The following is a 13,746-nucleotide window of genomic DNA, read 5'->3' as shown; positions in this document are numbered from 1 at the left end:
AAGACCTGCTTGACATATGGCAAAAGCTCTATGATAACAACAGAAATGTGGAAAATTGACCCCTCCCGCAAGTTTCAATCGTTGCAAGGTAGCTGAAGCTAATCTTGGTTTATTATTTTCCCATAGAAATGTAATGAGTAAAACATTTATTTTTTTAAAGTAGGATTTGGTAATAGGCACCGGCAACATGGAGAGAAGATATAACAAGAAAGGGGAAATCATCATTTTAATAAAATCTAAACGACCCCACCAAGATAAAAATAAAGAATTCCAAAAGGAAAGAATACTATCAACTTTGGTATTAAACGCTTTCAATTTGATTTTGACAGTATCTGAAATAGAGTTTGTAAACCAGACCCCCAAGTATTTAATGCTGTTGGAAGTAGACGATTGATAACTAGATAGAATAAGAATGACTTAACATATATTTATTAAGTAGAAGAATTTCCGTTTTCCCCTGATTAATTTGATATCCAGAAATGTTTGAAAACACAGAAATTTCCTGCACAAGAGTAGGTAAAGAACTATCAGGTGAAGAAATAAATATAAGAATATCATCTGCATAGACAGAAAACTTTAGATAATGGTCACCATAGGGAAAACCAGAAATAGAAGAATTAAAATGAATCAGAGAGAGAAAGGGCTCAAGAGCTAAAACAAATAATAAAGGCAAAGGTGGGCAACCTTGCCTTACTCCTCTAAAGAGAGGAAAATAGAAAGATGTCGAGCCATTTACCAGTACGGATGCCAGGGGCATGATACAAAAGGGAAAGCCGAGTAATAAATGTACGGCCAAATCCATGGCATTTTAATGAATGGAACAAAAATTCCCAGTTTATTCAATCAAATGCTTTCTACGCATCTACTGTAATAGCTGCAAGGGAGTATTTAAGTGAACAGGCCTTACTTAAAACATTAAGAAAAAATCTAGCTTCGGTGGCAAGATGGTGACCGCACTTGCAGTCGAGAAAGCTGGCTCTACCACCGGACCAGTTCCCCCCTCCTACCTCCTTGCTTGGACGGGACGGGTCCACGACTGATTTTCTCCCTGTTTGGCATGATCTGGAGGCTGTGTTTGAAGCACTATAAGCTGTCTGTGCCTTCACAGTTCACCAACGCTGGTCCCTTGTTTTCCTGGATTTGGTCAACTCACCCAGCATTACCTATGCCTCTGAAGACTATGAGAGGCGCAAAGAGTCGAGGACCGACCACACTGACGAACACCGTGAAGGCAAGAGCTGTAGGGGCTGGTGCAGGAGCGGGAGCTCAGAGGGTGGCGGAGGGGTATCTCTCAACTCTGGAGGGCCACTTCTGAAAATAGGCTCCTCCGCCCGCGGCAGGAAACGATGCTGGCACTCTTTCAAGTCCAGACAGCAAAGACTAGGAAGCTGCAGGTAAAAGTATGCATGGTAACGTCATACATCCACCCCAAAGCTATCACTGCGCTTGTTTAGTGACTGCCCCATATTACTTATAACTTCACTGAACCCAACACTAGCATTCCACACTCTCTACACATGCCCTCTACACAACACATGGTATCAGCGCATAACCACCGTGGACTCCACAACATCAGCATGGTCATGTCATGTCTGCTCGCTGATACCACATGCAGTAGGCACAGACAGACTTTACTTGTCCCAAGAGTATCCCCCGAAAAGCAAAACGCATTCTCCACCTATACTTATGTTGGATTTTGGCTAACATGCAACCCAACAGCGTAGAACCCCATAGATAAGTAGTAATTTCCACCCGATACACAACCAAACCCACAGCATTCTATCTTTTCACAAGCCTAGTGACATTCAAACTGAGCTAGATAGGATGCACAAGAAGGACACAGTAGGGGTGGATTATGTTTGCCTCCAAGCAAAACCATGACACCAATGCATGAACATGTCCGCTCCCGCTTACAGTTGTGGCCCTTAACATATCTGGGGCTATCTTCTTCAATAACAAATGGACCCCACAGAGGGTGTTCCAGTATAGGACCATCAACCTCAATGATACAAACTGAATTGAGTTTCGTAGGGGAAGATTTAACGATAGCATTGATACCACATGCCAGGAAATCTGGATACTAAGGTGAATAATTATACATGGTTCGAAGGGAAGGGACATCCCTGTATTGTTTGGAAACTTACACTCTATTTCTTGTGTTCCAGAGGTAAAGGAGCCATACTCCTGGAAACACATGAACATTGTGGCACAACACATGCAATAGGGCAGCTCCACCCTGATGGGTATTTACTGGCAATGTAGTTCATCCCCAGATGGGGAGGTGCGCAAGATAATGAACAGCACTGAGCTCGGCCATAATGGGATAAAGGAAGAACTTAAAGCCATCCGTCATATGGTAATGCAACATCGATATATGTTGGACTTACTGACAGCAATGGTGGGAGGGGTATGTGCCAAGATCAGTGCGTCCTGCCAGGCAAAAACCCGGATAATGGGACTCTGACTCATTCCATCCAAGCATTGCACCTTTTACAAACAGATATGCTTGAGGGCGGAGGTGCCCCTGAGAAAGAATAGTACATTAACTGATTTTCCTTGGCTCCCAAAGTGGCTGATCGGACTGTGCACGTCATTGTTGCCTATTTTCATATTTTTATTGATCTTGTGTGGTGTCCTGCAATTGGGGGTTTCCTGCTGTGAAAACACAATCCTCAAACTGGGTAGGGTTAGGATCGGGTAAAGTACATGTAGTTGCTCTACACAGAACTCTTCAAAGTAGCAACATACTCTGCAGTGCTGTGCAGCGTTCTGAGACTGGGCAGAGCTGGACGCTGTGCCCGTTTATGTGACATACGCGATGTGAAGTGCATTATGCACCAGAAATCACAGGCAAAAGATGCCACACAGTTCGCATGAGTGCAGCCATCTTGTTTTTGCACTGTTATGGTGCTGGGGCTTACTTTAGATACTGTCCTTAATATGTTTAATCCTACCACTTTATAATTTATCTACCCCTCAATTTTATTTATTACCTTTCTGTGTTTGAACATTTAAACATTTTTGTAAATTGTTTAATGATTTATGTTCTTTTTTGCTTTACTTATTTATTTCCTTCTGCTCTTCTCTTTTGCCCATTCAGCCCATAGCAGAGCAGGGGAGCATCAATGCCAGGCCCCCCCAAACCAGCGTCCCAAGCCGCAGCCGCCTACCTTGCGGTCTGCTGCGCCATGAAGGGGTGCAGCTCATTGCTATTTTTTCACATGTGGTGGTGGGTATGCTTGTTTTCTTTCTGCAGCACCACCTCCCCTATTCCCTGGCAGCCGGCAGCAGGCCTGGCAGTGGGTACACCCTCTGGTAGCATAGGCAGCAGTGGAAGGGGATGCTCTGGGCTGTGAACCGCTGCTCTGCACACCCTAAAACGGCTTATGCACTAATGTGCTGACATCCTGGATAGGGTCCAGTACCTGCTCGGCCTGCTGGATGTGGAGGTTGAGGGGTTCGTGAGTAATAATTATTTATTCATCATCTTCTAGCTATGCTGATATTTTTGTTTGTCAAAATATTTTTATTGCACTTTCAAAGATTAACAACTTATGTGGCTCAACATACCTTTGCCTCAAGCCAAGATCGTCAAATAGCTAAAGAAAAAACAAACCTTTCCCACAAGTTCACAGCATAATGCTTGATATATTCAGGTACAACTTCCCCCATTATCAAACTGACTATGTCAAACAATCTACATATCTCTCAATGCACATTACAGTATGAGTGAGAGCCAACAAAAAAAACAAAAGGATAAACAACTAAACTATTCCGTGGCTCTTATTGCACATGACTATAGTGGACTGAGGAGAATGTGGACCGTACAGGGACAAATTGAGGGAAAGGGTGGGGGGGCTACTCCCAGACAAGGGAGAATGGGAGAGCTGTGCATGTGGGGAGGCACAAACACCTTAAGACCTATTGCCCCCGGACAGCAATGGGGTCCTAGTTTGTTATGTTTGAAAGAGATGAAGGGCCCACAATCTGGGGCCGAAAGCAAAGAGTGGCAAACCTTCCAATAGACACCCCAGCAGAGGACTCCAAATATAATCAAAACCTTTACGGGAATCAGCTGTGATACCAGTCATACATTCAAGGGCCAGAGCCTGCCACAGCTGGACCTGCTATTGTGAACAGAGGGGGCCTACAGTTTCTTCCATACTGCTGCCGCTGCCATTATGGCTGTCCCAGGCATTGCCACATGTGGAATGGTCCCCCAGGATTTGGTGTTTCAATCTGGGACCGTGTAACCCCAGCAGGATGTTTTCCAGGCAGTCTGAAATTGGGTATCCTAGAATCTTTTTGATCTGGGAGAGAATTTTGTAGTGGCCTGGCCTGTCTCGCGCTGGTTGAGCGCGAGGCGTGCATTCAGTGTCTCGTGCCGTCCGCTATGACGCGGACGGTAATGACAGTTGGCGGATTACAGTTGGTAGACTTCTAGCCACAGGCAACGTAGGACGTGCCGTGGGAGTTCGTATTAAAGACTTATTATTTCACAACTTTGTCTCTGTCGAGTTACTACACTCGAAAGTGGCGACGAGGACGACTCCCACAGAGAACCCACAGAAGACATTAACGTAACGCACAGACCTTAAGCGTTTTCCTCACGCAATGATCGGCGTCGATCCACTGCAACAGCACTAAACGGTGAGACGAGCGTCTGCTTTCCGGTGTTGGAGCTTGCTTCATGATTGTCAGCGCTAGCGTTTCTGATAAAAAAAAATTCGGAGTACGCTCTGAGGCAGGTGCGCTGACTTCACTGCTGGTTCCTCCCTTTCCGCCCATCGACACTTGATCTGGCAGTCTTCTCCTGCTCTGTTCTTAAAGGGGCAGCTTCGTTTTCCTAACAAACGAACAGTGCAAATTGTGGGCTGCGCTTTGCATCGAATTGAAACACTTCCGGTGCTTGCCTGAAAAAAAAAATGAATGACTGTGCTTTCGGAAGTGCCGATGACTGTAAGGATTAACCCTTTAAGTCACTCTTGGGTTCTTTCCTTGTATTTGGCAAATAAGGTCATGTTTTGGGCACGTTCTTCGTGAAAGGAAACACACATAATTCCCCAGCTTCCATGGTTGGTGTTAAGGAGTCTTTGTCAAACGTCTTTGGCTCATGAAGAATACAGTGATTGGAGTATAATTCTGTACTGACTCATTGGGTTGCCACTCTCAGCCACAAATAAGTTGACTCTATAAACGCTTCCCACCACCCTCAGTTCATAGGAAAATATTAAATGATGCAATCTATTCTTCCTCCACCTCCTTTCCTGGACACACCTGGTGAACCTCCAGTGCCTTGGAGGAAGTGGTTCGATGCTTTCGAAAATTACCTGGGAGCAATAGGAGCACATAGGTTTAGAGCAGAAAGAAAGAAGTTTCTACTACTTCACTCTCTGGGGTTTGAAGGCAGAGAAACCCTAAAACATTTACCTGACGTAGTGGGTGGGGAAGAAGAAGATGCGGATGAATACAAAAACACTGTGAAGAAATTGAAAGTCAGATTTGATAAGCAACCCAGTGTGGTGGTGTCTAGACACAAGTTCTTTAAAAGAGTGCAGAAAGCCGAAGAAGACGTAGACACATATATTACCGCCTTGAGGAAGTTGGTGGCTGAATGTGAATTCGAAAACTTCAGTGAACAATTGATTCGCGACCAGTTCATAGGAAAATGTCTGGACAAAACCATACGACAAAAGCTCTTGTCTTTGGAAAATCCCTCCCTTGATGAATCTATTCGCATAGCGAAAAGCATTGAAACTTCACAGTCCTCTATCAAGGAACTAGAAAGTAAAAGTATTGAAGTGGTTACTCCTGTCCGTTTTAAAAAATACGAAAGGAAAAAAGAATATCAGCCAAGTAATTTCTTCAAAAGAACAGATATCTGTTACCGATGTGGATATCCCTCCCATGTGAAAAGTGGAAGACCGTGTCCTGCAAGAAATGCATCCTGCCGCAAATGTGGAAAATTAGGGCATTTCGACAAAGTATGCCAAAGTCAAAAAGGCAAAAAAGAACTGGTGGCATGTGCTGTGGATACAAGTGGCAGTGACAGCGATGACACTCTTTGCGAACTCAAAGACATGGTTGTTGTGGTCAGTGAAGGGAACATAAGAAGTGGTAATCCTGATGACTGCATTGATCCCTATGCCATCATTGGTGTAGGCGAAGAAAGTCTAAGGCTGCTAGTAGACTCTGGCGCGAGAATCACAATGATAAGTGAATCATTGTTCAGGAAGAAATGGGGTAACAGACCCTTGCTACCACCTGACAGAGAGCCGGTATCCTATGAAGGGAGAAGCATAGAACTGATGGGGTACTTCGAAGACATCCTAATTTTCAAGAACAGACACATATATGGCAAAATATATGTCGCCGTCAATGGATTAGACATACTGGGATGGTTCCACCAAGGTTTGTTCAGCATGATGCTGTGTCCTGGAGCAAAAGAACAGATTTTGGTTGTGCGGGACCAATCACATGTTGAGGAATTACTCAATAAATACCCAAGAGTGTTTTCTGGTGAATTGGGAAAAATTAAAGGATTCAAACACAGAATCAAGATAAGGAGCGATGCTGAACCTGTAAAACACAAAATAAGGAGTATTCCCTTCAGCATTAGAGAAGATTTGGAAAAAGAACTTTTGTCCATGCAAAAAAGAGGGGTTATCGAACCCATTGAATCGTCTGATTGGTCTTCAGCTTTGGTCGTCGCAAGGAAGAAAAATAACGATCTCAGAATCTGCATTGATTTGCGCAATTTAAACAAAGTCATTTGGGTAGATTCGCATCCTCTACCGAATATATCAGAAATGCTGGGTGTAGTTGATGGTGCCAAGGTCTTCACCAAGTTAGATTTGGCCTCAGCATATCATCAAATTGAACTAGATAAGGACTCACGCCATTTCACTGCGTTCAACTCTCCAGCAGGCTTATTCCAATTTTGTCGCATGCCTTTCGGGCTGGCTTCAGCAGCCTCTGTCTTTCAGAGGGTTATGGTCAATCTACTGAAGGGTATAAAAAACGTGGCCATATTCCAAGATGACATTCTGCTGTTTGCTAAAGACCAACAAGAACATGATATGGTGTTGAACAAGATCCTGTCTATATTCCAAGAGCATGGTGTGGTCCTCAAAAGGGACAAGTGCGAATTCTCAAAAGACAAGATGGAATATCTGGGGCACACAATCTCTAGTGAAGGAGTCACACCCAAACCGAGTTTGGTACAAGCCATTGTTGATGCCACGGCCCCCAAAGACAAAGCAGGAGTCAAATCACTTTTAGGTCTCACAGAATTTTATGCCCGCTTTATTCAAGACTATGCCACGAAGATACGTCCCATTTCCAAATTGCTCCAAGACAGAAGTGAATTTGTGTGGGATGATGAATGCAAAACCGCCTTCGAATGGATCAAGGAGCAACTTAGCACTGTCAAGGCATTGAAGCCATTTGTACCAGGAGTCCAGTGTACTTTGACTGTAGATGCCAGCAGCTACGGACTGGGCGCTGTCTTGACACAGGTGGTTGACCAAAATGAACACACGGTAGGATTTGCATCCAGAGTTCTAAGAGAAGCTGAGACCTACTACTCAGTCATTGAGAAGGAGCTTCTAGCATGTTGGTGGGGCATCGAAAAGTTTAAAAACTATTTGTGGGGACAAAAGTTTATTCTTCAAACGGACCACAAACCGTTGGTTGCGATTTTAGGAAGTACCAACAGCCGCGGGGCCACTCCCCGCATCGCACGCCTAGCGTCCAAACTTTTACAATTCAATTTTGACATTGTACATATTGCTGGGGGGAAAAATGTAAGAGCGGATGCTCTGTCACGTTTACCTGCTAATACCTGTCAGGATATGCAAGGTGTAGATGAATGTTGTTTTGATGATAAGGAGGACTATATCATAGCAAGTGTTGAACTGAATAGTGTATGTACTATAGATCAGCAAAATTGGAGGGAGGCGTTGGCTGGTGATGAAGTTTCAAAAAAAGTGATGACATATATTTCCCAAGGGTGGCCCAGGGAAAGGAATGTGGATGTTGCTTTACAACCCTATGTCAAGGTGTGTGATGAACTTTCGATTGAGGATGGTTTAGTATTCAGGCTAGAGAAACTTGTTCCACCTGTGGACATCAGATCCACTCTCCTATCTAAAGCACATGAAGGGCATCTAGGAGCCACGTTAACCAAGCGTAGAGTAAGAGAGTACTTTTGGTGGCCCAAAATGGATAAAGATATTGAGGAAATGGTGCAAGAGTGCACTATTTGTTCGTCTAGTGACAAAAGTCTTCACACTTGTAGTCCCCCTCTTACACCGATTCCCCTCCCGGGTGGACCGTGGGAAAAACTTGGGATCGATGTTCTAGGACCTTTTCATAGTCTACCTCAACAATGCAAATTCGCTATTGTCATGGTGGACTATTACACTAAATGGCCCGAGGCCAAGTTTGTCCCCAAGGTTGACTCCGCAGAAATTATTGACTTCTTAAGGGAAACATTCATGAGAGAAGGGTTCCCCCAATCCATCATATCCGACAACGGAGTACAATTTGTATCATCTGAAGTGGAAGAGTTTCTTAGAGAAACTGCCATAACCCATCACCGTAGTTCTCTCTATCACCCTCAAACTAATGGCTTGGTAGAGAGACTCAATAGAGTCATAGGTGATTGTGTCAAATGGGCCCTAGCCCATCACAAAGCTGTTCCCCTAAGTGTCAGGACAATGTTGTGGTTTTATAGAACCACCCCCCATTCTTCTACCGGAGTGTCCCCTTTTGAATTACTAAGGGGTAGAAAACCATGCACTGAATTTAGACCTGCTTGGATGTCCAAATGGAATAAATCCAATTCCACTCCCCAAGAAATGGATGAGAAAGTGAGGTCCAAATCTGCTGAGGTCCAGTCCAAACAAAAAGAGTATTTTGACGAAAGGAAGCGTGTTAAGATCAGAGAGTTTGCTGTGGGGGACAGGATCAGAATCAAGAAACCTGGTTTTGTAAAGAAAGGGGAAGCTAAGTATGGGGAAATTGTGGTGGTGGATAAAGTGTGTGGCAATGCTGTTCGAGTCAATGGAAAGGACTGGTGGAATGGTAACAAGGTGGCGAAAGTCAAAAATGTACCTGATGACGTTAAATGTTCCATGTTGAAAAGAGAGGTCTCTCATAATGTCTCTCAAGGTAAACTGGATGTCCAGAGTCCTCCTCCCTGCCACGCCACGGTCAGGAGGAGTTCCAGAACTGTTAGTGTTCCTGTTAGGTACCGTCAATGATCTTCTGATGTTCTCTGTGCCACTTGTGTTTTCCTGCACATGTTCATCTCTCTCTCTCTCTCTCTCTCTCTCTCTTTCTCTTTCTCTCTCTCTCTCTCTCTCTCTCTCTCTCTCTCTCTCTCTCCTCTCCTCTCCTCTGTTCGCTCTGCTTCTCCATGCTCTAAGGAAAGGAGATATGTAGTGGCCTGGCCTGTCTCGCGCTGGTTGAGCGCGAGGCGTGCATTCAGTGTCTCGTGCCGTCCGCTATGACGCGGACGGTAATGACAGTTGGCGGATTACAGTTGGTAGACTTCTAGCCACAGGCAACGTAGGACGTGCCGTGGGAGTTCGTATTAAAGACTTATTATTTCACAACTTTGTCTCTGTCGAGTTACTACAAATTTCCTTCCAAAAAGGTTGAATGGCAGGGAAATCACCAAGTAGCCACATCCCCGCCAACATTTGTCTAATGTGTTCGGAAAAAGAGTGTTTCATTTTTGGGGGTGTAAATACCAGTCATACATAATCTTTTTCTGAACATTTCTTTTCATTATTTTTGGCATAAGTAACGCCCACTACATTGTCCGTATAGTAGTAAATTGAGAATAAACAGTACAGGCCACTTCTTACATTGCACTCTCTTTCAACTGAATAAAGTACAGCATATAAATAGATCAATGGTTCCATGTTTCCCAGAAAATGTACAAATGTTGTAGACAGTATTAAGCAAGCATATATTAAAATCATCTTCCGACACAATACCCAAAGAGCATAATTTAGTCCTACACACAAATCATCCAAGCTGCTTGACGCAGGGTGTCCAATGCTGGCGTTAGAGCGGTAGGGCCTATTGCAGGGGACCAAAGACAGTGTATGATTACTGTAAGGCCATGACATGAAGGGTATCGGCCACAGGGCAAGGTGGCCACATAGCTCTTCTAAACAACCTGTTCCAGAGGAGTATCTTCAGACCCATCAGCATCTTGCAGGAGGAGATAGTTGTGTAGTAGCCCCTTATGTCCCTGGGCCTAGAGGCTTGCGGAAGTGTCTCCGCATAAATAGTCAGCTGTTTTCTGGCAATATATCAGATCTCCCAGCCAGTCTTTGAACTTCGGTGCTATCCCCCTACCCCATTCACCCGCCACGCGTTTTGCCAGAATTTGCGATGTGTTTTGGGTATCTGTGCAGTATAGCTTAACGGTGCCACTAAGAGATCCCTATTTAATGTGCTGTTTGTCATTGTATCGAGCGGCAGGTGGACCTGCTCCCAAAACTCCAGCACCCTTGGACATTCCCATGCCAAGTGAAGAAATCCCACTGCCGGCCTCCTACACTTCTCACAACAATCATTATCGGACAGCTGATATTTGAACTTTTTGACTGGGGTGTAGTACAGGTGGTGTAAGAATTTATAGTGTATCACATGCAATCTACAACTAGCAGAGATCCCTGCGGTCTGGAGACAACAGTACGTCCATTTCTCATCATCAATTTCCTCCCCCAGTTCTGCAGCCCAATGTGCTTGAGCCGGACAGGGAACACCCACCTGCTGCATGCGTATGTTGTTGTATAATTCAGACACTAGATGCTTGCCATCCTCAGACCCCAACATGAAGTGAAGGGGGTTAGACTCATGGGCTATGCGGGAAATCAGGGATGACTCAACGCATCCCCTGTCATAATCTGACGTATAAATAAACATCCAAAGGCGAGAGTTGAACTTCATGAAAAAATTTGATCTGATGAACGGAACATACCGCCATGAAACAGATCGCCCCATGTTGCGACATTAACCTTTTCACACAGCCTTTGAAACCCTTTCTCCTGCAGCAGCGGTATGCTGGGATGATAAGACAGTGTCAACTTTGAGGAGTATAACAGAGGGGCATCGAGGAGGCCCATGATTCGGTTCCATGCATCTGGTAACAGTGGTTGTTGGTGATGGCCGCGTGCGAGTAGGGGAGTGTATGATACCGTTCAGTGGAATAGGGTCTGCAAGCCAATCTTCCGTGGCGATTTGTGGCATGTATCCAGGAGGGTTAACCCAATAATATGCATTGTGGGCCTGTTCACTGAGAAAGTAAACCTCAAAGTCCAGTATATCCAAACCACCCTAAGCATATGGCCAGGTGAGTATGGTTCACTTTAGCCTTGGTTGCTTACCTTCCCATAGAAGTTGTAGTAGCTCAGTGCATAAAGTTTTTAAAAAATGCAGGCCATGGTTGTACGGTATATTCATAAATAAAGATAAAAATTGCGAGAGAATAACCATTTTAATAAGGGAGTGAAAGGGGCAGCGAAATCCAGCAGGAAACATTATCTGCAAGTTTCGTAATGGCTGTACCATAGTTTTGACGTACAACCGTGCCCCTGTCCCCAGCCAGCTGTATACCTAAGTACTGTAAGTCAGTGTCACACAAGTCTAGTTGAAAGTCTAGTGGAAACTTCTTGACCACGGGCATTAAAGGGAAAAACTAAGATTTCCCTCAATTGATACTAATCCCAGATAGCCGGCCGAATACGAGAAAGTCACGGAGTAAAGGGTTTACATTTTGTTGTGTGTCTCTAACATATAGCGTAATGTCGTCTGCGTGTAGGGATATTAGGATTTGACGCAGACAGCAGCGGAACGCTCTCTCTCAGTGCTGTTGACGGATTCGGGATGCCAGTGGCTCCACCGCTATTGCGAAAAGCAGTGGAGACAGCTGGCAACCCTGCCCCGTGCCTCTCCAAATGGAAAGTGTGGGAGAGAGCTGCCCAGTAATCAGTACCGTGGCAGTAAGTTGTCTGTATAATAGCCAGATTCAGGAGATAAACAACAGGGGGACGACCATACATTGAAAAACACTAAACAAATAATCCCACTCCACAGAATCAAACGCCTTGGTGGCATCTAAAAAACACAGCTAGTGGGAATTCGGGCGCCACATTCTGTAGGAGAGAGAACAGGGTTTTAAGGTTATGAGTTGTGGCCCTACCTGGAATTAATCCTGATTAATCAGGGAGAATACGTTTATCCATTGGAAGGGTTAATCTATTAGCCAAAAGTTTAGACAGTCTTTGCGTATCACAGTTCATAAGTGAAAGCGTCTTGTAAGAGTCGCAGGACTAGGGGGGATTTCCCAGCTTTAAAGGGACAAGATTAGCACTTTCCTAAGGATTCCTCGTATATCTCCTTAAGGACTGGGGCCATGATGTCAATGTAGTGCTTACAGAATTTGCCAGGTATGCGTCTAACCCAGAAGCCTTTCCATTTTTCAGTTGCATTATTACTTCCCTTATTTCGGCCAATTCGAACAGAAGGCACAAGAATTTTCTTTGCGTATCACTTAACCAGCCAAGTACTACAACCCACAGGAAGTCATCTATATCTAGCGATCCGCTGCGCTGTGTGGTATACAATGTGCTATAGTGGGAAGTGAACGCTGCAAGTATGTCGCTTGTGTCTCGATGTAATGCCTCCCCTGGTCATGTGATTTCTAAAATATGCGTGAAGAAGCATGGGTGTCTGATCACTTCGGCCAATGCTCTACCTGACCGCTCACCCTCCCCGTATCTGCGGGCCACCCAGTATCTACCCCAGAACTTCCCCTCTCACGCCACAGACTCCTCGTAGTCCAACAGTTTCTCTCGGAAGTTAGCCTGTACTCGACCCATCTCCCCCTCACTCATCCTCCCCTCCAGTGCCCTCAAATCCTGTTCTAATTGCTTGAGCCTTGCTTGAATATCCCAGAGCACTCCAAAACTTTTTGATATACAAAACCCTCTTATAGTGACCTTGAAGGCCTCCCATATCATTGCCAGTGTCCACTGAATCTTTATTCTGAATCTCCTCCCCCAATTCTGTGTGAAAAACCATGTCTAATAGAGCAGTAGGTTGCAGCCTCGAGTTAGGTCGTGGTGTGTCATATCCCGGGATTGTTAGTAAGTATGGGCGTAAAATCCGTTCCGATCGTGGAATTTGCGGATTTTCGGCAAATTTGCGATCCGCGAATTCTCGTGATTTTGCCGAAAATTCGCAAATTCGCACGCAGTGGATTTTTTTGCTTGGTGATACAATATTCCGGCACGCGTTCACTTACCGTCATTCAGCGTTTGAAGAGTTGTGTTTCTCCATGTTTGCGTGTGCTGCGCCATTTTGGAACTTGCTGTGGGATCCCGCAGGAGTTTGTCGACCGCGATTACGTCATCGCGGCTTGCCACCTTGCCCATCGAGAGTTTGTCAACGAGAGTATGTCATAAAGGCCTGTGATCACGCATCGCTGGAGTCAACAATTGCGAACACGTAGATGCGGCGGGCAGCAAAAATCTCGCATTGTGAAATTGCAAAATTTGCAATTCTGCACAAGAAATCCACCAGCAGGCAGCATAAACCTTCTGAAAATGATGATTTATCAGAATAACTCCTCAGGTTGACATTTGCCTGTACTTTTTTTTGCGAGGAGTCCATTTTGGGGGGGGGGGGGAGGAAGTGCCCCACAGTCTCTAACTTCCTGTTCCT

The sequence above is a fragment of the Lissotriton vulgaris genome, chromosome 12 (genome assembly GCF_964263255.1).
Source record: "Lissotriton vulgaris chromosome 12, aLisVul1.2, whole genome shotgun sequence".
Classification (NCBI taxonomy): Eukaryota; Metazoa; Chordata; class Amphibia; order Caudata; family Salamandridae; genus Lissotriton; species Lissotriton vulgaris.
The sequence above is the reverse complement of the archived record's forward strand: the minus strand, read 5'-3'. Positions refer to the sequence as shown.